This window comes from Ambystoma mexicanum, chromosome 9 (genome assembly GCF_040938575.1).
Source record: "Ambystoma mexicanum isolate Mex_15411 chromosome 9, UKY_AmexF1_1, whole genome shotgun sequence".
Classification (NCBI taxonomy): Eukaryota; Metazoa; Chordata; class Amphibia; order Caudata; family Ambystomatidae; genus Ambystoma; species Ambystoma mexicanum.
Window position 1 is genome coordinate 43,631,383 of NC_090931.1, and position 27,479 is coordinate 43,658,861.

Here is a 27,479-nt window from a genome sequence, read left to right on the forward strand (position 1 = left end):
TACTCTGCTAGGATCCTTAACTCATATTCTCAGAAGGCACCCAGGAGTAATCTACTAGGATCCTTAAATCATATTCTCAGGAGGCTCCCGGGTGTAATCTGCTAGGATCCTTAACTCATATTCTCAGAAGGCACCCGGGTGTAATCTGCTAGGATCCTTAAATCATATTCTCAGAAGGCACCCAGGAGTAATCTACTAGGATCCTTAAATCATATTCTCAGGAGGCTCCCGGGTGTAATCTACTAGGATCCTTAAATCATATTCTCAGGAGGCACCCTGGTGTAATCTGCTAGGATCCTTAACTCATATTCTGAGAAGGCATCGAGTGTAATCTGCTAGGATCCTTAAATCATAATCTCAGAAAGCACCAGAGAGTAATAATAATAATAATAATAATAATTTGGCATTTATATAGCGCTAAGAACCCTCAGGTATCTGAGCGCTGCTTATTATTACCCACGGTGTGTGGTGCTCATTTATCGACCTCGGAAGGATGAAAGGCTGAGTTTGGCCCTGCCGGGATTCGCACCTGCATTCGCAGCCTCTGCACTGATGTCAAAGCGAGCGCTCTACTCGCTGTGCCACTTGACCAGGACTTAATATACTAGGATCCTTAAATCATATTCTCAGAAGGCACCCGGGTGTAATCTGCTAGGATCCTTAAATCATATTCTCAGAAGGCACCCAGTGTAATCTGCTAGAATCCTTAAATCATATTCTCAGAAGGCACCCTGGTGTAATCTGCTAGGATCCTTAACTCATATTCTGAGAAGGCATCGAGTGTAATCTGCTAGGATCCTTAAATCATGTTCTCAGAAGGCACCCAGTGTAATCTGCTAGGATCCTTAAATCATAATCTCAGAAAGCACCAGAGAGTAATAATAATAATAATAATAATAATAATTTGGCATTTATATAGCGCTACGAACCATCAGGTATCTGAGCGCTGCTTATTATTACCCACGGTGTGTGGTGCTCATTTATCGACCTCGGAAGGATGAAAGGCTGAGTTTGGCCCTGCCGGGATTCGCACCTGCATTCGCAGCCTCTGCACTGATGTCAAAGCGAGCGCTCTACTCGCTGTGCCACTTGACCAGGACTTAATATACTAGGATCCTTAAATCATATTCTCAGAAGGCACCTGGGTGTAATCTGCTAGGATCCTTAAATCATATTCTCAGAAGGCACCCTGGTGTAATATACTAGGATCCTTAAATCATATTCCCAGAAGGCACCCTGGTGTAATCTGATAGGATCCTTAAATCATATTCTCAGAAGGCACCCTGGTGTAATCTGCTAGGATCCTTAAATCATATTCTCAGAAGGCACCCTGGTGTAATCTGCTAGGATCCTTAAATCATATTCTCAGAAGGCACCCAGGTGTAATCTGCTAGGATCCTTAAATCATATTCTCCGAAGGCTCCCTGGTGTAATCTGGTAGGATCCTTAAATCATATTCTCAGAAGGCACCCCAGCATACTCTGCTAGGATCCTTAAATCATGTTCTCAGAAGGCACCCCAGAGTAATCTGCTAGGATCCTTAAATCATATTCCCAGGAGGCACCCTGGTAGGATCCTTAAATCATATTCTCAGAAGGCACCCTGGTATAATCTGCTAGGATCCTTAAATCCTATTCTCAGAAGGCACCCAGGTGTACTCTGCTAGGATCCTTAAATCATGTTCTCAGAAGGCACCCCAGAGTAATCTGCTAGGATCCTTAAATCATATTCTCAGAAGGCACCCTCGTGTACTCTGCTAGGATCCTTAAATCATGTTCTCAGAAGGCACCCAGGTGTAATCTGCTAGGATCCTTAAATCCTATTCTCAGAAGGCACCCAGGTGTACTCTGCTAGGATCCTTAAATCATGTTCTCAGAAGGCACCCCAGAGTAATCTGCTAGGATCCTTAAATCATATTCTCAGAAGGCACCCTGGTGTACTCTGCTAGGATCCTTAAATCATGTTCTCAGAAGGCACCCCAGAGTAATCTGCTAGGATCCTTAAATCATATTCTCAGAAGGCACCCAGGTGTACTCTGCTAGGATCCTTAAATCATATTCTCAGAAGGCACCCCAGAGTAATCTGCTAGGATCCTTAAATCATATTCCCAGGAGGCACTCTGGTGTACTCTGCTAGGATCCTTAAATCATATTCTCAGAAGGCACCCCAGAGTAATCTGCTAGGATCCTTAAATCATATTCTCAGAAGGCACCCAGGTGTACTCTGCTAGGATCCTTAACTCATATTCTCAGAAGGCACCCAGGAGTAATCTACTAGGATCCTTAAATCATATTCTCAGAAGGCACCCAGGTGTACTCTGCTAGGATCCTTAAATCATGTTCTCAGAAGGCACCCGGTGTAATCTGCTAGGATCCTTAAATCATATTCTCAGAAGGCACCTGGGTGTAATCTGCTAGGATCCTTAAATCATATTCTCAGGAGGCACCCCAGAGTAATCTGCTAGGATCCTTAAATCATATTCTCAGAAGGCACCCGGGTCATTTTTAGAATCTGAGGAATATTTTGAAGAATCTGATGACTGTTTTCGGAATCTGAGGATTATTTGTTTTGGAAACTGGGAACTTTTTAGAATCTTAAGACTATTTTTTGGAATTGGCAACTCTTCTTTCGAAGGTCTAAATCTTACAGTTCAGATTAGAAGTCATGCTGTCGTTTATTCCAAACAAGCCTGGATTTCAAGTCGTATGACGATTGATACAACATCTACAACATCCCAACTACCCAAAGACAAGCTTAGCATGTAATGTGTGCAAGATAAAAGCAAGTGTTGAAACATGTCTGCTGAGGCAAGCCTGCCCCCAAACGATCCTAAACTCATAACAGAACTGCGGCATAGAGACATAGTTTCAGGGTGCCATGCTCCCCTATTTATAAGCTGAGCTGAGTGTCTTTTCCAGGGGCACTGTCCACTCCATGGAAACCACTGGGCACAATTTACGTGGTACGTGTTTATAATGCTTGGGATAAGTTTAGGGTGCAGTCAGTAGCAAAAGTTTCACATATTGTATTGCTGGTTTTGTGGCAGTTTAAACAATGGGTTAATAATTTGAAATATCAACATACACACGTCTGTATTATAAAATGTGTGGTAGTTATTTCTGGAGTCTGTGTCCAGCATGGGGCCAAGACGTTGTCAACGCAGGAATTTGTGAATGATAGAAGCAACCCTCAGCGCAGTTGAGCCCTGAGATGGAGTCAGTAAAATGCATTAAACCCTCAAGCCTCCCGTGTCTGTCTGTGAGTGGTATTAAATGGAAGTAAGGTGCAGAATGCCCAATAAAGCTAAGCTCAGAATTGGGCCTTTCCTTTAATGGGGATCAGGATAAGGTGGCACTACTGGAGTGGCATGCAAGTCTGCTCCAAGGGTCTTGGTAACTCCCCGAGAGCCCACCCCCTCTTTGGGGTGACGCCATGTTGCTCACTAGGGCTGGGTGAAATTGTTAGATTCCGTTCTGCCAGCCGTAGAAGTGAATATCTGTTTAATTTCGTTCCACTTTGACCCAATCACTGTTCTGCCATCCTTGTTTATCAAAAAAAGTGGGGCAAAGTTTCTTGTGCCACTGTGCAAAAAGGCAAAAAGAACTTAGCAAGGTTTCATATGCCGCTGCGTGAACCAAAAAGAGCCGCAGAAAGTTGCCTGTGCCAACCCGTGACTTCTGCACAAATTGAAAAGAGCCAACTGTAGCGTCTCTTGCTGCTGCACAAACCTAGTAAGAATGGAAAAGTGTGACACTAAGTTTCCTGTGCCACTGCGCAAACATAGCACAAATCGGAAAGAGCACAGCAATGTTTCTCATTCCGCTGTGCAAAACCTAGTATGAATCCAAACAAAAACGTAATGAAGTTCCCCGTGCTGCAGTGTGAACGGAGTACGGATCAAGAAAACAGTGCACAGGTTCTCATGCCAAAGCATGAAACTGATACGGATCGAAAAATGACCCGTGCGAAACTAGCATGGATCAGAGGAAACCATGTGCTCTAGCACCTTGAAGCATCTCATATGCTAGATGGGGTTACCAAATAATGATCTCAGAACCAAATAACCAGACAGACTCAAGGAATATTGCAAAGTACTACTTAATTATCAACATCAAATAAAGTAGTGCAGTCTGGCAAACAACAAACTGTATTTCATGCACTCATACTTCAGTTTCATTTACACAAAAGTTTTATACCTCAATGTACGTCAGCTATGATGTTATCCTACGTGGCAAACTGTAAAACCTACTGAAGGGACGTATTGGTTAAGGGAACATATATAGCTATATATCATATCATTATTAGTAATATCACTGGATGCCCCTTATCTAGTTGGCACGCCTTGAGCCACCTCTAAATACGTATAATACAGATTATAACAGAATAATAACAGTGGGTTGGCCCTTGCAAAATTGAATAGCAAGTTGCTACATGGACCCTCTGATTGGTTGGCATTCTTTCGTAACCTTGGACTTTCGGCTTGCTAGCAGCAAGTAAACAAAACGAGACTCAGGTGCAGGGAGCAACGTCAAACTACTACCCACTTGCCCAATTAGTCCCTCATCGCTCATCGGTCAGGCCCCAAGCAAAGGCTTCATCTTTATAGTTGACCTTGCAGCCAGTTCTCCGTTCTGGGAATTTTAAGGGAGTGTAGGTACACCATTATCTTCGTCTGGCGCTCTACGGAATAGCCCTTGTTTTTCAACTTCTGAATCACGTTTGAGGAGACCATGATTTTGTCCATTTGTACCTTCTATTTGCTGCTTTTTGATTTAATTAAGCTGAGCGTCATTACTCCTCTAGACTTCAGGACACTTGTTCACTCCACCTTACATAGGCTTTTCGCATCTTTGATTATCCCATACTTGACTCTTCCAGATGTTTTCTTCTTTTCTTAATCTAAGAGAAATATGTCTTATGTATGTGCCTATCTTCTTGACTCCCTTTGTGCCGGGCAATTATTCCTTGATATAGCATCCTTGATCCCAGGCCAATAGACTCCTCTTTGCTCCTCACATGAAGCTGTTTTCCAGCACCTCCTGCCTCTGCAGTCCTGGTCTGTCTCTGAGGTAGCTTGATTGGTTTCAACACACGTCCAGCGTCCATCTTTCCATCATGGTCGCTTTGACCACATCATGTTTTCTTCTGCAGCAAGCTTCTATATGTCTCATCTACCTTGAGTTTCTGCATATATATATATTCACTTTGTCTCCACTCACTAATTATTTGGTGCATATGAGCTCTTCATATTGGATTACATGTTTCTCTTATCCCTCTAGCTACATATTGATTCTTAAGTATTTTTGTATATCGTTTCAGTGAGTTTTTGTATCTTTTCCCCATGACGTCACTCTACTCTCAACAGATTTCACTTATAACTCTTCGATGTCCAATGATGTGTTTAGACATCCTTCCACCTTCTCAGTGCGAGGGCACTTTCGATACAATTGTGCATACTTTCTCTCATTCACTCAATGCAGTATTGGTATGATACCTGGTGTCCCAAATAGGGCTCTTCTCCTACTGTTCCAGTATGATGGAGGTGAGCGGGCAGGAACTAGGGATGACGTGTCTACCTGCTCCTCTTCAACCAGGCAAAGTTTATTGTGTTGCAGCAGGAAAGTAGCACAGATCGCAAAAGACCTGCACAAAGTTTCTTGTGTCACTGCGCAAACCTAGCACAAATCGAAATGACATGCATAGTTTCTCATGGAACTGCGCAAAGTTAGCACAGTTTGTAAAAACCTACCCAAAGTTTCCTGTGTCGCTGCATGAAACTAACACATATCCAAAAATATACCTGTGCGAAAATTATCGTCTAGCTACATGAGACCAACGTGGAAACTAAACACTGTGTTCCATGCAGAACCTCACAAACCAGATGTAATTCAGTGACGCGGAACCCTAATGCTGATTTTTCAGAGGGGGTGGAAGCGGATTCCAGTGCGAATTCTGCACTTTTCACTTTGCAGGCAGACATGTTTCCCACCCCTATTCTTCACGACCGGAGGTGGAGGATAAAGTGGTGATAACTAAAAGGGTCCAAGGCACAGCAGTTTCAAGGGTGGTTGAGAATGGAGGGCTCGCTATGTGTGAGGATGCTGGTGCCATGAGGATGTGTTCAGAGTGGGTGGCTGTTTGGTGCTACTTAGAAATTCCAAAAGGACTTTCATTAAATAGATGTGTCCAGTGTAGATTTTCAATAAAAGGCTTGGTTTACTTTATAATACTCTTGCAACAGACCTGAAATGATAGGGAAAGATTGGTACTCTGGAAGAGTGGTATTTTCAAAGTACAGAGCCATATTCTGAGAGACCCACACACGGTGGGAAGCAAAAGAAAAACATATATCTATAAGCAGTGTGCCCATCTTATGATGCCTGGTCTACTTATAAGTGTGTTGAGCGAAGGCCCTTTAAGATCCTCATTGTCCATGTCTTCACACTGGGAGACACAATGGGCCTCATTACGAGCTTGCTAGTCTGGATACAATGGTACCGTGAGCATGCCGGTACCGTTGTATCCGGAACGGCAAACTCCGAGTTGTGCTCGTGGGTGCCTTTCATTCTGTCATGCATGTCGGATGCACTGGCACCGTTATAAGAGGTGCCGGTGCATCCGACCTCCCCATTCCCATTGAGCCCTTTGGGGTTCAAATGGGAATGGGAAAGAATGTTTTCTGGCGCCCAGGAATGGGCAAATACCGGGTCCAGCAAGGCTGTAATGGCCCGGTAATTGCCCATTTCTGGGCGCGGGAAAACAATGAATACCGGCAGCCTCGTAATGAGGACCAATGTCATTTTTATTTCTTTGAATGGAGAGGGTTTTATGTTCACATTAATTCTGAAGTGAGTGGGCTTGGTGTTGTGTGTTGAGGGATAGGCCACGTTGTGGATATGTGGCTCTTCTACTAATGGTATGCTGTATGAATCCTTTCAGAAACTAAGATTATTGAAATGCATCGGGATACCTTGCGGGTGATTTTAGATCTCTTGCTACTCTTTCGTGTCTTAGTATTAGGTTGAACCACAAATACTCTATGTTGTATTACAACAGCTCATTATGGATTGAACTAAAGAAACTAAGGATCACAACTAAACATTCTTGCTATTGTGACCATGTCTGACTAGTCACTGTCTACGTTCCAAGCACAGTTTAGTAAATAAATTAAGCCGTTGAAGAAGTTCTCGTGACTGAATTCAATCTCCCTTCAGAACGAAACATGTATGACAGGTGCAAATTACACTTTAGCACTTTGTGGTATGAGGATGATCAAGTTGATTTGGGATAGTTGTCAGTATTTTAGGAAATTCAGGGTTTTTAGTATTGTTGTAATACATCCATAATGAGTGTGATGTAATGTGTGAGCACAGTGCTAGGCATACGACTTTGTGAATTATTCTATTTTTGTATAACACAAGCAATTCTATTCAACTATAAATATAAGCAGCATATTCTTAAAAGACAAACATTTTGAGAATAATATCAAGTGGACCTTGTGTTTGTGTTGAGTGTGAATATGTTTATGTTATCTGCAGACTGCCTTATTGATTGGAGAGGCCTAGGTAAGGGGTTCTTGCCCTAGCTGGGCAGAGGGAGGCCTCACAGATGCCCTTCAGAAGGGCAGGTTCAGAGTTTTGAAGTGAGGCATCAATGCTGTCAAGAAGTGCCCTAGTCGCTACTCTCACAAAGAGTCCCCCAGGGTTCAATTCTCGGCTTACGTGCCTCTTGGCGGAGGTATTTTCTCACCTCTCTCCATCCGCTGCTGTAGGGTTAGATGCCATTCGTCAGTGACTCTTGGAGCTGACGTCCCTACCCCAAGGCTGAGTGCTCCATAATAGAAATCTCTTCCACTTTACACTGCACAGGAGAGGCCGCCTGCTCTGCTCCTGGCTTCATTCATCTTCGTATTTCTCTTTCTCATTTGTATTTCATTCCATTCTTTTCTCGGCTCCAATTTTCGTCCCAATCCACCTTTTCCCCAGACACCGACTGCCTGCCTTTCCCAATACCTAACGTCGATCTCGCCTGTCCCTCTGTCTTTGAACTGCACACTTCTCTTGTCTAATTTCCTTTTTAGTTTTGGTTATTAGGTGGTACAGCCTTGACTTTTGCATTAGAGTACATACAGGGAGAAATGGCATATGAGGATATACACACAGCTTGAAGGTGTTGTTTAGTTATTTGCACGCCCATTTACTGTGCAAGGGCATGCTGACCGCTACGGCCACTACCCGCCCTGACTTCCTGGCCCTCCCAAAATACATCCTCCTGTGATTTATTTTGAGGTAGCTCATTCAAACCATACCCTCAAACATTCCACTCAAAGTGCCTGCCAGTTTTTTTTTTTTTTAAAGCCGTCTTCTGAGAGTTGAGTTAATTACTTAGGTGGCGCTTTAAATATGTTACTGTTGTAATAGCAATGCCATAACCAGGTCTTCCTTCAGCAACTCAATTCATAAGTACAATGTGTGGCCTTCACTGAAGTCCTCTTAAAAGCAAACATTGACAAAGCCAACAGTGTTTGCTTGTATATAAGTATTAGCCATTTGTCAAACACTGCACCTATAGGTCATAGTATCTGCAGCATTTTGCACCTGCTACCTTAGAGGGGGGGGGGTCTCAAAATCCTGAATAGACCCAAAGGAATCAAACTCAGTCCAAACAAGACGAAATTACAAAGTATACAAAGTGCACAGCAAAACACAGCTTTTTTCAAACAACAAAACAAAGCCGGGACAGCAAACAAGCATTCAGGTCTCGCTGTTTACTCAATGTTAATCAAAGACAATTGCTTAAGTACTGACAACTCATCATTAATGACATCACATCATGATATTAGTTCACAAAACTTGCCGGGAATGGGGATAGGTTTGTGGGTTTGGCTTCATATGCTTTATATACGGGTTAAAAAGCTCATTGCACTATATTTATCTGATTTCTACTCCAAGCACCGCCCTTATATTGATAAAGGTCATAATACATCATCTCTACGACAAGTGGTTGGTTGGCATGATACTTCATGGGTGGCATGACACCAGGGACCTCTATTGGTTGGCACTTTGTTAATCAACCTTGGACACTTAATAGGTCATCAAGATACGAGCCAAGCGTAGAATAGGGGGTGAGAGGCCCATGTACTGCTCTTCCTCAAATTAAAACTTACCATTCCTCATTCTCAGACCCTGAGACTGGGCAATCCCTTTGTACTTTGCCTTGTGTGGTGATATGTGCCTATGTGTGATTGTGATTTTAAGGAAGAATTGCAGGTGCCCTATCTGTGTTCGCTTCTAATGAATGGCCGGTGTTCTCCAAGTCGGGGTCACGTGCAAAGAGACGGTTTGTGAAATTGAAATACCTTCTATTTACTGAGGTTTTACCTAATATTAATGTGTGTGTCATGTGTTCTCTTGCCACTGGGGACACTCTTGGGTTGTTCTTAATGGAGTCTTTTGTCTTACTGCTCTACTGCACCTGACTAGCAAAGACTGTTTATGCCTTTCTGAAGCCTTAATTAATATAGAAGTATGCTGCTTGCGTCTTGGGAACCATTATCTCGTGCCTTCATTCTGCTAGCCCAATCCTCCATTATTTTCCTCTAACCTTGGCACTTGTTGCCAGCTACTGGAAGAGCCCACACACGAATTTGTGTTTTTGTGGATTCAGCCTTTTCAGTTGTCCAAGGTCCTGAGTCCTGTGCTCATTCTGGGACATGATGCAGCATCCATCTTTGGGGAGTTGGCTGCCCAATTACACTATTGCTTCAATGTTAGCTAGCTGTATTTGTGTGTCATTCATGTTGCATTTAATGTATACATGAGTCATGCTGATGTTCTTCATGTACATGGATGCTAGATTAGTATTCTTCATGTCTAAATACATATATTACCAGTGTATCTGTTCTTCGTGTGAATGTCATGTTTTCTTCGTATCTAATGCATGTAATTTAGCTATGATAGCTTTAATTTGAATGCCTCTGTTCTCTTTAGCTCTCAATGTCTCCTATGCCTGTGGTAAAAGTGAGGGATGCGGCCAGAATGGCTGTCTTAGTTTGCAACGTTTCTTGACCGTTGCGATACTGACGCGTGGGAGAGGCAGAAGCTGTTTATGACATAATCTTCTGCCTCCTAACACTACCATCAATAGTCAGTTAATACCAACACTTTAGTGCCTAGCAATTACCTTTCCCATGCATACACAAAAGCCTAAACACTGTATGCATTGTCAATGCTTGTTTCTTCTCTCTCTTTCACTCGGTTTGTTTTCTCTTTCATTGGCTGCTGCATAACTAACGTTAAATTGTTCTTCTAGAAGCCCTTCACCTCCCTCCCCTCTATTAACTCCTGCGTTAACACATATCAAACCCAAGTGTGGTGTCAAGAACTAATAAAAAGCAGAGGACATACATAGCAATGACCCAGTAAAGGCATTCCTCTTACAACATATTGATTTTGTATTCATATACCTGTAAATAAATGTAAACTCTCTACCCTTAGAAGTAGCTTGCATTTCCTTTTTTGCATACTGTGTACACATGAGGTAGACCGTCTGTGACCCCCCCCCCCAAACACCCTATCTCCTTTCTGTCTCCCCCCTAGCCATCCATGCCTAATTTCACAATCTATCAAACCATTCAATGTTTGGAAATATGTTTTTTCAACATTTCTAATTTTGAATAATTTTGTGTACCTCAAACACACTTGTAATTCTCTGAAACTTCTCAATGCACCACTTCTTTAGTTTATTTTGCATGTTGTGCCCCTCTCACTATTACGCTCTCCATCATACTTTTCCTTACGTTCACACACTGGTCGTGTCTCTGGTTAATCTTGTTGTGAGTAATTTGACCATATGCAGGGTGGGTTTGCACTTTCCTAGCTTTTTTGAAATTTTATTTGAAATTGAATGATGGTAAATCAGTCGCTGGAAATTGTATGGGGCTAATCTGCTCTCATTTGCCTATTTATGTATTTATTTATTTATTTATTACATTTTTTGTACGCCCAGACCCTGAGGTATCACGGCGTAGTTGCATTCAGAATCAGTACAATATTGATAATTAGACCATCATTAGAGCAACACATTAGAGAAGCAATACAATACAAGTTACACATTACACATTACACATTACAGTACTAAGTATCTCCAATTTGTATACATTTATCTACAGTGTGGGTATGGGATTAGATAGGGGAGCGTGGTGTTAGGGCTCAACTTAATATTGGTTGAATAACCATGTTTTAAGTCGTTTTTTTAATAGTGGGAATGATTGTTCCCTCTTGATGTTGATAGGTAAGGTATTCCAGTGCCCAGGAGCGGGTACTTTAAAACTGCTGCCTCCTGCTTTTTCTCTTTTGTAGTGAGGGATTTCGAGGTTTTCGCTGTTGTTAGATCTTAGCAGTCTGGTGTGGTGTCTCTTGGAGAGTGTGTTGAGAAGGTATTTGGGAGCTTTGTTGGTGATACATTTATGAGAGATTCAAATGGTTTTGAAGATAATTCTAGCTTTGATGGGAAGCCAGTGGTTTTGTCTCCTGATATTAGATATGTGATCGTTTTTCCTTTTTTTTTTAAGCCTAGTGCAGCTTGGAGGGCTTTGTTCTGCATGAGTTGGAGTTTGGATAGATTGGTGATGGACGTGCCTAGGAAGAGGATGTTACAATAGTCGAGCTTTGATAGTATGAGCGCTCTTGCAAGTGTAATGCAATTTTCTGGTGTTAGGAATTTGCCACTGAGAGAAATGAGTTTGGCTGTGTAGGAGGTGGAGGAGGCTAGGGTGTTTACTTGCTTAGTCATAGTGAGTGTCGCGTCAAGGTGAATGATGAGTATATCGGCTTAAGAGTGGCGAGTTTGGACGATGAGCCTAGTATGAGTAACTCTGTTTTGTCATCGTTAAGGCAGAGGCTGTTGTTTGCCATCCAGTTTTGGATGATTGCATATGTTTCATTGATGATCAGGGAGTCTTGCTCATGGTTACCTGTAAGTGGGATAAGGATCTGGGTGTCATCAGCGAAGTTGGTGTATATGACACCCATAGCGTCCAATGCTGCAAATAGCAGTTTGGTGTAGGAGTTATATAAGGTCGGGGAGAGACAAGAGTGTTGAGGGACGCCTAGCGGGACTGGTATGGGGTCTGCTGATTTGTTTCCAATGGCAACTCTTGAGGTCCTATCTGCGAGAAAAGATTTGATCCACTCTGTGGCATTATTGGATAGGTTAAATTTGTTGTTTAGGGAGGCGCAGAGTTTGTCATGGTCAACCAGATCAAAAGCTGCAGAGAGGTCCAGGAGCATAAGTAGGCAGAGTTTGCCTGACTCTCTCGAAGCATCCATTTGGATCTTTAGGTCAAGTAGAGCTGTTTCGGTACTATGGTTCGGGCGAAATCCTGACTGACGGTCGCCTAGCAGTTGGTGCTGTTCTAAGTGGTTTTGAATTTGTGAATAAGCAATTTTATCGATGATTTTAAGTAGAAATGGAATGGTAGTTATGGGTCTGTAGTTGGTGGGGATTGAGGGGTCCAGGGTTGTTTTTTTAAGGAGGGGAGTCACCAAGGCTTTTTTGATGCTAGTGGGAACTGTATTTGAGCTAAAGGATGCGTTAACAAATTCTGTGATGATGGGTGATAGGGTGGGGGTGCAGGGCTTGACCAGATGTGAGGGGAATTGGTCTTCTTTACAGTTGGAAGCTTTGAGTTTCGTGATAGTATCAAGTACTTCTTTGTTGGTGACTGGGGTAAATTGGAATGGACTAGATGTGGTCAGCGTGTGAGTGCTAACTGTTATGTTGGGTAGTGTTTTTCCTGCGAGGAGTGTTTTTTTGCTGTCTATTTTATTCTGTAGAAGAGTAATTTTGGAATCTAGCGCATCTTGTATTGTGGTGCACCAGGATTTGCTGGAGTTCTGGGGTGCTGTCACTTGGCAAGGGTTCTCGAGATATCTGAGAATGGAGAAGAGTTCTTGGCTGTCCGAGTTGGCATTGGTTATGCGTGTGTTAAGGGTATTGGCTTTGTGCGAGATGGCTGTTTTATATTTTTTGTTGGCTTTTTTGAATTCCTGTGCTGATTCGTTGGTATTAGTTTTCCTGTGTAGGTGCTCGAGTGATCTTTTGGTACGTCTGAGGGTGACTAGTTCCTCGTCAAACCAGAAACAGGATTGTTTATCAGATTTCCACATTTAGCAGTGACGGGAGCAAGTGGATCAATGGTACTAGTGAGGCTTTGTTGATAGCAGTTTGCTAGGTAGTTAGGGTTATTGGTGTTCGGGGTGACATTGGCTAGTGCCAGTTGAAGGGTAGGTGAGCGATTATCTACTGTAAGTTTTTTAAATATTTCTAGCTTCAAAGGTATCGGGGGCCTTGGGGCTGGTGTAGTCAGTAGTTTTATATTCCAGGGTGTAGGTGATGAGAGAATGGTCTGACCATACTACCGGGAGGATAGAATCTATAGTAACTTGTGAGTTGAGGGATAGGATCCAATACAGTGTCCTACCTTTGGAATGAGTGGTTTTGTTAATAAACTGGGTAAAGTTCATGTCTAACATGGCTATTTGAAAGGCGGTCGCGTTCTTATCAAAAGGATCGTTGAAACCTAGGTTGATGTCACCTAGGATGATGATTTTGGTCTTGAGCTTAATAAGGGGCGTAAGTAATAGAGGAATGTCTAAGCTAGGCTGACTGGCTTTGTTGGGCGATCTGTATATCACTAGGAAGTTGGTAGTAGTTTTAGGGTTGGGAGAGAATTTGGCTAGAAGGAGTTCATAGCCCTGTACTTGTTCCAGGGCGCTAGCTCTGAATTGCAGAGTCGTTCTAGCTATTAGTGCCACTCCGCCTCCTTGGAGGTTGTTCCTGTCTGTTCTGTGGATACTGTACCCTAAGGGGATGGCAATAGCTAGTAGAGGTCCTGCCACTGGGTGTAGCCAGGTTTCGGTGACTACTAATAAGTCAAGTTGTTGATCTACGATAAGGTCATGGATTTCTATGGTATTTGCATAGAGGGAGCGAGCATTGATGAGTGCACCTCTGATCAGAGGCGTATGCTGGGTGATGGGCGTGGTTCCTAGGTTAGGGAGCTGAGTTTTGTTTTTGGCTACTACCAGAGGATTGTTTTGTTTCATGGCGGAGCTTTTGGATGACTTATTGTTAGTAGATAAGGCTAATTTGGTGCTGGTGTCTTTGTTAGCGATGGGTCTGGGCTTTTGAATGTTGGGTCTGGTTCTGGCTCTAAGTCTATTTAATCCATTTAGCCCCAGAGAGGGAGTGGTTTTGTGGGTAGTTGTATTACGTACCAGGGATGGAGAGTAGTGTCGGAAGGGAGTGGAGAGTACTTCTGGGGTGGTGTTTGAAATGTTGTCAGTGTTATAGTGTGCACTTGTGATGGGAAAGGGGGGGAAGGAAGGGAGGAATGGCGTGGGGCAGGGAATAGGGTGGTGTCGTTGGCAGCCTAGTCTAACGAGTCCATCATTGAACGAGATGAAGTGACCTCCTGTACAGGGCATGGAATTTGGTATTATGCAGAATGGGAACATGATGATGGTTAGGAGAGTTAGCAACATTGGGCGTGGTGGTTTTGAACAGAGCTGGTGCTTATTAGGATATGGGCTAAATGGTTTGGTAATCTTCACTATGCTGGTCTTACTTATAGGTGTTAATTGTCTCAGGTTGGGTAGAACACGGCTTGCAACTGGTAGCAGCATCAAATGGACAAATAACAGCTAGCATGAGCAGCGGGCAGATAGCAGGAGGCTACAGCTAGCAGCATCAATGGGCAGATAGCAGAGGGCTACAGCGAGCAGCATTAATGGGCAAATAACATTGGGCAGCAGAAAGCAACTTCAATGGGCAGATAACAGAATGCTACAGCTAGCAACTTCAATGTGCAAATAACATTGGGCAGCCGAAAGCAACTTCAATGGGCAAATAACATTGGGCAGCAGAGAGCAACTTCAATGGGCAAATAACTTTGGGCAGCAGAAAGCAACTTCAATGGGCAAATAACAGAAGGCTACAGCTAGCAACTTCAATGGGCAAATAACAGAAGGCTACAGCTAGCAACTTAAATGGGCAATTAACTTTGGGCAGCATAGAGCAACCTCAATGGGCAAATAACAGAAGGCTACAGCTAGCAACTTCAATGGGCAAATAACAGAAGGCTACAGCTAGCAACTTCAATGGGCAAATAACATTGGGCAGCAGAAAGCAACTTCAATGGGCAAATAACATTGGGCAGCAGAGAGCAATTTCAATGGGCTAATAACAGAAGTCTACAGCTAGTAACTTCAATGGGTAAATAACATTGGGCAGAAGAACGCAACTTCAATGGGCAAATAACTTTGGGCAGCAGAGAACAACTTCAGTGGGCAAAACACAGAAGGCTACAGCTAGCAACTTCAATGGGCAAATAACATTGGGCAGCAGAAAACAACTTCACTGGGTAAATAACTTTGGGCAGCAGAGAGCAACTTCAATGGGCAAAGAACAGAAGGCTACAGCTAGCAACTTGAATGGGCAAATAACATTGACCAGCAGAAAGCAACTTCAATGGGCAAATAACATTGGGCAGCAGAAAACAACTTTAATGGGTAAATAACTTTGGGCAGCAGAGAGCAACTTCAATGGGCAAAGAACAGAAGGCTACAGCTGGCAACTTGAATGGGCAAATAACATTGACCAGCAGAAAGCAACTTCAATGGGCAAATAACATTGGGCAGCAGAAAACAACTTCAATGGGCAAATAACTTTGGGCAGCAGAGAACAACTTCAGTGGGCAAAACACAGAAGGCTACAGCTAGCAACTTCAATGGGCAAATAACATTGGGCAGCAGAAAACAACTTCAATGGGTAAATAACTTTGGGCAGCAGAGAGCAACTTCAATGGCCAAAGAACAGAAGGCTACAGCTAGCAAGTTGAATGGGCAAATAACATTGACCAGCAGAAAGCAACTTCAATGGGCAAATAACAGAAGGCTACAGCTAGCAACTTCAATGGGCAAATAACATTGACCAGCAGAAAGCAACTTCAATGGGCAAATAACAGAAGGCTACAGCTAGCAACTTCAATGGGCAAATAACATTGACCAGCAGAAAGCAACTTAAATGGGCAATTAACTTTGGGCAGCAGAGAGCAACTTCAATGGGCAAATAACATTGGACAGCAGAGAGCAACTTCAATGGGCAAATAACAGAAGGCTACAGCTAGCAACTTCAATGGGCAAATAACATTGGGCAGCAGAAAGCAACTTCAATGGGCAAATAACAAAAGGCTACAGCTAGCAACTTCAATGGGCAAATAACATTGACCAGCAGAAAGCAACTTCAATGGGCAAATAACATTGGGCAGCAGAAAACAACTTCAATGGGCTAATAACAGAAGTCTACAGCTAGTAACTTCAATGGGTAAATAACATTAGGCAGCAGAAAGCAACTTCAATGGGTAAATAACTTTGGGCAGCAGAGAGCAACTTCAATGGGCAAAGAACAGAAGGCTACAGCTAGCAACTTGAATGGGCAAATAACATTGACCAGCAGAAAGCAACTTCAATGGGCAAATAACTTTGGGCAGCAGAGAGCAACTTCAATGGGCAAGTAACAGAAGGCTACAGCTAGCAACTTCAATGGGCAAATAACATTGACCAGCAGAATGCAACTTCAATGGGCAAATAACATTGGGCAGCAGAAAACAACTTCAATGGGTAAATAACTTTGGGCAGCAGAGAGCAACTTCAATGGGCAAAGAACAGAAGGCTACAGCTAGCAACTTGAATGGGCAAATAACATTGACCAGCAGAAAGCAACTTCAATGGGCAAATAACATTGGGCAGCAGAGAGCAACTTCAATGGGCAAGTAACAGAAGGCTACAGCTAGCAACTTCAATGGGCAAATAACATTGACCAGCAGAAAGCAACTTCAATGGGCAAATAACATTGGGCAGCAGAGAGCAATTTCAATGGGCTAATAACAGAAGTCTACAGCTAGTAACTTCAATGGGTAAATAACATTGGGCAGCAGAAAACAACTTCAATGGGTAAATAACTTTGGGCAGCAGAGAGCAACTTCAATGGGCAAAGAACAGAAGGCTACAGCTAGCAACCTGAATGGGCAAATAACATTGACCAGCAGAAAGCAACTTCAATGGGCAAATAACTTTGGGCAGCAGAGAGCAACTTCAATGGGCAAGTAACAGAAGGCTACAGCTAGCAACTTCAATGGGCAAATAACATTGACCAGCAGAAAGCAACTTCAATGGGCAAATAACATTGGGCAGCAGAGAGCAATTTCAATGGGCTAATAACAGAAGTCTACAGCTAGTAACTTCAATAGGTAAATAACATTGGGCAGCAGAACGCAACTTCAATGGGCAAATAACTTTGGGCAGCAGAGAACAACTTCAGTGGGCAAAACACAGAAGGCTACAGCTAGCAACTTCAATGGGCAAATAACATTGGGCAGCAGAAAACAACTTCAATGGGTAAATAACTTTGGGCAGCAGAGAGCACCTTCAATGGGCAAAGAACAGAAGGCTACAGCTAGCAACTTGAATGGGCAAATAACATTGGGCAGCAGAAAGCATCTTCAATGGGCAAATAACATTGGGCAGCAGAGAGCAACTTCAATGGGCAAATAACATTGGGCAGCAGAGAGCAATTTCAATGGGCTAATAACAGAAGTCTACAGCTAGTAACTTCAATGGGTAAATAACATTGGGCAGCAGAACGCAACTTCAGTGGGCAAATAACTTTGGGCAGCAGAGAACAACTTCAGTGGGCAAAAAACAGAAGGCTACAGCTAGCAACTTCAATGGGCAAATAACATTGGGCAGCAGAAAACAACTTCAATGGGTAAATAACTTTGGGCAGCAGAGAGCAACTTCAATGGGCAAAGAACAGAAGGCTACAGCTAGCAACTTGAATGGGCAAATAACATTGGGCAGCAGAAAGCATCTTCAATGGGCAAATAACAATGGGCAGCAGAAAGCAACTTCAATGGGCAAATAACAAAAGGCTACAGCTAGCAACTTCAATGGGCAAATAACATTGACCAGCAGAAAGCAACTTCAATGGGCAAATAACATTGGGCAGCAGAAAACAACTTCAATGTGCTAATAACAGAAGTCTACAGCTAGTAACTTCAATGGGTAAATAACATTAGGCAGCAGAAAGCAACTTCAATGGGTAAATAACTTTGGGCAGCAGAGAGCAACTTCAATGGGCAAAGAACAGAAGGCTACAGCTAGCAACTTGAATGGGCAAATAACATTGACCAGCAGAAAGCAACTTCAATGGGCAAATAACTTTGGGCAGCAGAGAGCAACTTCAATGGGCAAGTAACAGAAGGCTACAGCTAGCAACTTCAATGGGCAAATAACATTGACCAGCAGAATGCAACTTCAATGGGCAAATAACATTGGGCAGCAGAAAACAACTTCAATGGGTAAATAACTTTGGGCAGCAGAGAGCAACTTCAATGGGCAAAGAACAGAAGGCTACAGCTAGCAACTTGAATGGGCAAATAACATTGACCAGCAGAAAGCAACTTCAATGGGCAAATAACATTGGGCAGCAGAGAGCAACTTCAATGGGCAAGTAACAGAAGGCTACAGCTAGCAACTTCAATGGGCAAATAACATTGACCAGCAGAAAGCAACTTCAATGGGCAAATAACATTGGGCAGCAGAGAGCAATTTCAATGGGCTAATAACAGAAGTCTACAGCTAGTAACTTCAATGGGTAAATAACATTGGGCAGCAGAAAACAACTTCAATGGGTAAATAACTTTGGGCAGCAGAGAGCAACTTCAATGGGCAAAGAACAGAAGGCTACAGCTAGCAACCTGAATGGGCAAATAACATTGACCAGCAGAAAGCAACTTCATTGGGCAAATAACTTTGGGCAGCAGAGAGCAACTTCAATGGGCAAGTAACAGAAGGCTACAGCTAGCAACTTCAATGGGCAAATAACATTGACCAGCAGAAAGCAACTTCAATGGGCAAATAACATTGGGCAGCAGAGAGCAATTTCAATGGGCTAATAACAGAAGTCTACAGCTAGTAACTTCAATGGGTAAATAACATTGGGCAGCAGAACGCAACTTCAATGGGCAAATAACTTTGGGCAGCAGAGAACAACTTCAGTGGGCAAAACACAGAAGGCTACAGCTAGCAACTTCAATGGGCAAATAACATTGGGCAGCAGAAAACAACTTCAATGGGTAAATAACTTTGGGCAGCAGAGAGCAACTTCAATGGGCAAAGAACAGAAGGCTACAGCTAGCAACTTGAATGGGCAAATAACATTGGGCAGCAGAAAGCATCTTCAATGGGCAAATAACATTGGGCAGCAGAGAGCAACTTCAATGGGCAAATAACATTGGGCAGCAGAGAGCAATTTCAATGGGCTAATAACAGAAGTCTACAGCTAGTAACTTCAATGGGTAAATAACATTGGGCAGCAGAACGCAACTTCAATGGGCAAATAACTTTGGGCAGCAGAGAACAACTTCAGTGGGCAAAAAACAGAAGGCTACAGCTAGCAACTTCAATGGGCAAATAACATTGGGCAGCAGAAAACAACTTCAATGGGTAAATAACTTTGGGCAGCAGAGAGCAACTTCAATGGGCAAAGAACAGAAGGCTACAGCTAGCAACTTGAATGGGCAAATAACATTGGGCAGCAGAAAGCATCTTCAATGGGCAAATAACATTGGGCAGCAGAGAGCAACTTCAATGGGCAAGTAACAGAAGGCTACAGCTAGCAACTTCAATGGGCAAAGAACAGAAGGCTACAGCTAGCAACTTGAATGGGCAAATAACATTGGGCAGCAGAGAACAGCTTCAATGGGCAAATAACATTGGGCTGCAGATAGTGTCTTGCTGTGCTAGTAGTTGCAGCGCGATCTTAACTCTTGTGGAATAGTGGCAGTAGAGTACCGCAAGGTTGAAATTTTACTTATAGGGCATGGCGGGTCTGTGGTTTTGTTGGTACGTGAGGTAGCGGCAGTAAGGGGGGACTGCTTACCCTAGTGTTTATGTCGGTATGTACGGACTGAACCGGTCTGCTCAGTAGAGGTATAGGGGTCCTGGCACTCAGCTGGCTCCTGACAGGCTCATGACAGGAGGTGCCTTGGTAGGCTGGCCTTAAAAGGCGGGCCGGCTTCTCGCCTGCCGGCGAATGGATGCAGCCAAAATGCGGGGCTCCAACCAATCCGGTGGCTTCCCCGGAAGGAGGCTGGTTGTTTTGGCTGTAGGGCCCTCTGGGAATGCAGGGGGGCCATTTTTGAAGGTGTGATCCTCGTGGTGGGATTGATGCAAAAGTTATGATAATGGGCCAAATGTGCAAATCTCGTATCTAGATTCCGCTTCCAGGGGCTTGAGCGGTAAAGCAGAGTTGTGCAAATAATTGTGGTGCACGCAGTTTCTGCTTTCCTTCCGTTTTTGGTGCTCATTCTGGGGGTTAGTGAGGGGGTCCATGGGCTTACTGTGTGGGTGGGGGGCCCATCATGGGTGCAGACACTGCGCCAGCAGTGGGGAAAGGAGCTCCTGCTCCTCGAATTTCCGATCAGTTGTGCCTATGCTCACTGTATGAAATTAACATAGACACGTTTACTCTGGGTGGACACAGCCTACAGGCGCTACCTCCCCTGTCATATTTAGTTCAGATGTGACAGCCAAGAGTACACAATGTCCTCTCTTAAGGGGGAGGGCAAAACCTTCCACCTGCCATGACCAGCCTAATTAACAATCAAAGGCTCCATGGATCCACTCTGTCCTTTGAGACCTGCAGAATGGTGGCAGTGATTAACACAATGACGTACTGATATGGTATACTTCAACAAGGCCCATGTGGGGCCTGGCTGCAGAGGTTAAAAAACGAGACAGGAAACACCAACAACCTTTGAAATGCATTGTGTAAACCTGAAGCCAGCTCCCACCCGCCTGGGACTGAGTGTTTACAGTAGTCATCCCCACAGGGGACACCCGTCAGAAGGTACATGAATGTGGTTTGGTGGCGACTGAAAGTCTGATCATACCACAGCTTAAAGGGAGATCTGCTGCTTTAATCAGGAACCACAGAGTGCTCAATTAACCAGAGAGACCCTTTGATCCACAATAGACAGGAAGATGGGTGGGACTTAGTATTATATGTTTTCACCTCTTTACCTTTTCGGTTGCAAAGCACTCTGGTTATGACCTCATGCATACAGGAGATTGTTGGTGGGAAACAGGATTGAGTCATTAAGGTAGGCTTAGCCGACACCAATCTCTGTGGTGCATTTGGTTTTAAAAGAAGGCCTAGCCCTCCTTTGGCAGATCATCTGAAGACTTTGCAAGGAGCAGCAAGAAGTACTCAGCACTGGATATGTTCGGACCAGGGAAGAAAGGCCAAGACCTCCAAGAGGGAAGCAAGATCCCTCCCCTAAACATCGACCCGGGAACAGAGGGAGATACCAAATCCAGAGAACCCTTCAGGAGGTGCAGAACCGGTACCCAGCCAGCACACAGCATGCCCCGCTAGGCTCTGCAGCAAGCTTCATAGGTGGGAAGTGTCAGAGAGTCTCTGAACCAAACCAAGACAAGGCACCTGCCGGCAACACTCTCTTCAGCTTTTGACCATCTGCCTTAAAGGACAACACAAGACCAATGCAGCAGCTAGGAGGAGTACATTGACAAGCACCTACCGAAGTCCACCTTAAAAGACAATGTCGAGCCAGTCGAGCCCCTCGAGCCGCAACCGACTGCACAACTGACTGTTGTTATGCCACCATCGCTAACGCCCTCCGAGACGCCGCACCCAGTGGTTTAGAACTGCCGACCAGCACTGAGACAATGATTTCTGACCCTGAACCGAGCCTGCAGCCGGCCATCCAGCCTCACTCACCGAGCTGCCTGCTGCCTGATATCTATAGCTGTCTCCCATCTTGAGCTCTCTTTCAGAAGCTGCAAAGTGCCCTGAAACAGATTCTACACTGCCGAGCACCACACACTTCTACAAGCATGAGGTATATTGTGGTTCTATCCCCCTAGTCCTTCTCCGAAGGCCCTGCAGTGACATTGTATAACCCATCGCCCTTTTTGAGTTGAAACCAAGTATCCTTGAACTATTATGATTAATTACTAATACCAACAACCCTCCTGTCAGTATGCAGAGTGCATCCTTTGTCCTTGTTTGAAAATGTCTGTCCTCTGCATTCCTTTACAGGGTGGGTTGTTTTTCGTAATGTGTTAGAACTTCCTGTTGTGATAATAATAAAGTAGATATTTGTATATAACCTTAACAGGACAGTTCCTTTTATCATTGGGTAATACTTGTATTTTCGCTGTGTTGCAACTAACGAGCGATCCATGACCTTTCGGAGATAAGCCGAAGTTCTGTCCACGTTACCAACAATGGACAAGGAGGTTTATATTTTGCTTGTGTTTCCAATCTGTTTGGATGCCTCTGGTGTACTAGAGGTGTGGGGTTTATTGATGTTTTAGAAACCGATATATAGTCATCCCTGTACCACTGGTGCCCCGGAAGTTGACTCGTCACACTTGTACTTTATATGATCTGCTTGTTCACACATGTCTCCCTTCTCTAGTCATTCTCATGTAGGCTCCCGTTTTCTCACACACTTATACTTGTGATTTTCACTATGGCTTTGGGGTAAATTCCAACCTTGTCCTTCTTACATCACTCTCTAAGCCCCCTCCGCCAATGTATCAGTCACTTGACTTTGGCTTAAGAAGGTACCCCCCCCACCCCAAGGATGGACACCCCAGGAACACTTACCATGCTATTTACTGATTCTTCAGAGAAACCCAATAACAAATAAGTATTTTGGAATGTAGTTGAGCAATGAGTCGGGTGATCTCAGGCAGGGAGATTGGTGTGCAGCTAAGAAATTGACTTCGTTTGGGGGCTACCAGGCTGATTATCTGCCCTTTGCTTTGCAAACCACGGTCTCTGGCACTACTTTTAGGGTGATATGGTTGCTAATGCTTTAAGAGCTAACCCCCCCCTCAAACCATAGTGAGGTGGGCGGTGGCCTCATCAACACGCACCCTCTGTTAGAGAAATGTGGTGAGGGCCTGGCTAGTCCAGGTGGCAGACCAGTGAGATCCTGGAAGGGGCTGGATGCCTTGTACATCGGTTTATAGGTCGCAGATGTAAAGACACCCTAGATGCCCAATAAACAAAAGATGAAAATAGATACACAATTACATCCATACATGCACACATCAATAGCTGCACCTTTGGAGTTTGGTTCCAGGGAGGGACCCGAACAGAAATGCTGCAGGGACTGCACCTCATGCCAGTCTGGAAGGTCAGATGGAGATAGACTCTATAGAAGGGGGCTTCCCCCTCTGAGATACCCCTCTAAAGCCTTCCCCCCAGACCGTGAAGGGGAATTCACGCAATGCCAAGCCGGTGCACGCTTAGACTGACAGTCATGGCACTCCCTGCAGCTATGGGTTCTTTATTTGTGGAAGCAGCTGGGAAACCTGCTCTGCACATTGAGTGTTTCTCACAGGGACAAGCTTGTCTGACTTATGACTGACTCTGCCCCTCCTGTATAAACCATTAGCAGGCCCACCATATTTGGGATCGCCCCATCACCCTATGACCCCCAGCCACGCACACTGGGTGCCCATGAAGGCAATATGTTGGATAGCAACCCCGCCCCCTCCTCTTACTTTGCAATGTGTTTGCATCTTGCCTGGCAGGTGCTTCTGTGGCTCTCTCTCTTTCCTTCAGGCAGTGCATCTCTCCCCACCCCCCCTTTCTAGCCCCTCGGTTGTCATCTTTTTTTCATGCCCCTCCCACGGGCTCTTCAGACTCGGTTTTCTGTCTCTGTCGTCGGCCTCTGTTCCCTGCCTTGCTCTCTGCTCCCTAAACATGTCTCCACTCCAGTGAGAGACGTCAAAGTCCCAGGCGAGCTGACATTCTGCCTGACAGAGTGATGAAGCGGTGGGAAAAGAATGATTTATGAGGCGCGCTGCCGCCTGAGCTGGCCCCGCGGAATATTCTAATGTCACATCATCGCCAGCACCTGGAGCAAAGTGGGGGGCATTATTTATTCACTTATCCCGCACTTTGGTGTCAGCTGCACACTCTGCACAGGTACGAAACCGGGGGCAGACTTCTAATGGGGCCTGTAGGCCGCAAAGACTCGGTCCACCCTCTGGACATGGCCCTGGTAGAGGTTATGTCCCTGTCGAAACCCCAGCACCATAAGGACCACTTTTTATGGTTTATATATCAATGCATCTGCACTGATGTGAAGCGAGTGCTTGGCCCCTGAGAACCACGGCATTTATTTTTAGCTTAAATCTTTGGTTCCAAAATCTCTTCATGACTCTTTGAAAGGTACACGCATTGTTGGACTCAACACGTGCGTGATCTGAATGACACCTGGCCTAGTAGGATGGTTGTTTGTCTTCCCTCTGTTCCCCCTCCCTTGCCTTGTTGCGCCTTGAAACACTTGCGTATAGGTGTGTTATAAATGCCATATCATATCATAACATCTCTCTGAGGGTGTGTCCCCCTGTTGGATAGGGGGAAAGAGGGTCCTTTGCATCTTGTTGTACACCTAGTTCTGTGTTTAGAGCTGTATACATCATTGTGGGTACCTTGTTGATTTTTGGCTAGGAGACCCTAAGGTCATCCTGGCTGAATGATGGCAAAGAATGGAGTGGAAAATGAACATCATTGTGTGGACCTTGCTAAAAAATCAGTGCCCACTCCCCTTTCCCCCCACACCCTACAAGCATCATGTTACATTCAGTATTGACTAAGAGTGGCATGACACAGCTGGTGTTAGGACCAGAGAGATATGCCGGCAGCCCCATCACGTTAGCCTCAGCATTACCTGAGAATAAGGTGGCCTTGAGCCACAGGCTGAGGGCACAGAGAGTTCCTGATATGTTTCTGTTTACAGGTCTTCTTGTAGCATCCAGGTAACAGCGACCCTACATTCTTTTGGAGACATCTCTGAGGGTCTTGTACCCCTTACATCATGCCAGGAATCGAGCTTAGACTGAAGTTCAGAGTGACGCTGCCCCTACAGTCAGAACTGAGACCTTTCTCAGAAAGGCTAAAGAGAGGAGTGGGTGGACCTCAGGTCACGCTGACATTATGGCTCAGTTCTGCTTCAATATGTGTGACCCTGCAGAACACTGGAGTAAGGTCTAGAATGTGGAAGAGAGAGGCACTAACGGAAGGCTCATCTCTGCAAGGTCGTGGAACGTAGGTGAGTTACAACACAGAAAAAAAAACATATAATTACCCAATGATAAAAGGGACTGCCCAGCCAAGATTGTATACAAATATGTACTTTATTATTACCACAACAGACCGTTCTAGCACACTACACAATTACAACCCACACTGTAAAGGAAGACACAGGACAGACAGTTTCAAAGAAGGAAAAGGGATGCACTCTGGATCCTGCCAGGAGGGTAGTCGGGAAAATTATTAATCACAATGTTCAAGGATACTTGGTTTCAGCACAAAGAGAACAATGGGTCCTAAAATGTCATTAGGGGCATTCGGAAAAGGACCAGGGGGATAGAGTTCCAGACAGGAGACAGCTGCGGGTATCAGGTGGCAGGCAGTTTGGAGAGCAAAGCTGGATGGCTGCAGGCTGGCCTACACGGTGGCTCAGGGTCAGGAATTGTTGTCTCAGTGCTGGTCAGAGGTTCTGACACACTCGTCGAGGCGTCTCGGATGGATTTAGCGACAGCAGCATAACAGTCAGGGGTGCAGTCGGTTGCAGCTCGAGGGGCTCGAATGGCTCAAAAATGTCCTTTCAGGCAGACGTAGGTAGATACTTGTCAATGAACTTCTAGTTTCTTCACTAGACGTGTGTCATCCTTTAAGGTGGAAGGCACAAAGCTGAGGAATGCGTTGCAGGCCTTGTCCAGGGAGTAAAGTCACAGTGGGGCATCAGGAGAGGGAAATTCTGCAGTAGCACCTGGAGCATTCTAAGTGCCAGATGGAATTAACAAAAAATGATCTCAGACCCAAATAACTGGACTGACTGAAAAAATGTGTCATAGTACTATTTTATTATAAGCTCAAATAAAGTAGGGAAACCTGGCGAACAAACAGATTGCAGCTCACACACTCTCAATTACATATCGATTATACAAAGGCTTTTTTCCGCGATGCATGTCAGCTATGACATTATCCCACATGGCAAACAGTAAAACCTATCCAAAGGAGGGATTGGTTAAGGGAACCACAAAGGACCTACTTTACAATATACTTGTATTGTATTTACGTGTTAGTAACATACTTGGCTGTTCCCTATCAGTGAAGCATGTCTTGAAAAACCTCTTATTATGTATATTCCAGATTTATACCAGAATAACAGCAACAGATTGCCACAATGTATAACACACTACTTCCTAAACCCTCATGATTGGTTGCCATTCACTCCCAACCTTGAACAATCTGCTTGTTTGCAGTATGTGAGGAAAACAAAACCCAGGTGCGAGGAACAACATCAGACCCTGCCCATTTTATTTAATTAGCCTATCATCTCTCAAAGGTTAGGAGCTAAGCCAAGGCTTGTTCTTTGTAGTTGACCTTGCTGACTGTTCTTTTTCTTGAAACAATTAAGGGAGTGTAGGTACATCGCTATTTTCAGTTGGAGCTTAATGATTTGGCCTTGTTTTCGAGTCTTGCAACACTTATGAGGAGACCATGATTGTGTCCATTTCCACCTTTTATTTAGTGCTATTTAATTCAATTGAGCTGGTTTCTATTACTTTTCTTGTCCTCTGGAGACTTGGTTGCTCCGTCTTGCATATGTTGTCTGTATGTTTTAATTGCCCAATACTTGGCTCTGGAAACATGTTTTCTCCTTCACTTAATTTAAGAGAAATATGTCCTGCATATGTAGCTTATCGTCTTTGACTCCACTCATGCCTCGAGTTGACTTTAGATGTGGCATCCTTGATCCCAGGCCAAACAAATGTTCTTTGTTCATCGCACAAAACTGTTTTCCAGCACCTGTCACCTCTGCAGTTCTGTTCTCTCCCTTCAAGGCTTTTTAGCTCACCATTATACAAAACCGACATCAATATTTCCATCATGGTGTTATAATTTCTGCTGCAACAAGCTTCTATATGTCTCATCGCTCTTGTGTTTCTGCATATATACATTTGCCAATTCTCTTCTCACTCATCTTCTTAGTGTATATGATTTCTTCATCTCTGCATACGTTTCTCTTATTACTTTATCATTCTTTAAGTATTCTCATAGCGTTTCAGTGTGTCCTGATGTCTTATTTTCATGACGTCACTTTGTACTGGTCTGACTTCACTTATAGCTCTTCTATATCCAATGGTGTATGCAGACATCCTTCCACACATCAGTGCAAGGTTACGTTTTATACAGTTGTCTGAGTGCATAACATCTCTAATCTCTTTTATGCAGTATTGGGGTGATACTCACATAATGCTCAATTACTGTTCTTCCAGTATGACAGAGTTGAGGGGGCAGTC

At 44.2% G+C, this 27,479-nt stretch overlaps 1 protein-coding gene across 1 annotated transcript in view; it reads left to right on the forward strand.

Moving 5' to 3' along the window:
* Window positions 1–27,479, forward strand: part of LOC138487250 (opioid-binding protein/cell adhesion molecule-like) — a 1,248,728-nt gene that overhangs the window by 403,849 nt on the left and 817,400 nt on the right. The gene's annotated exons all lie outside the window — the stretch shown is intronic.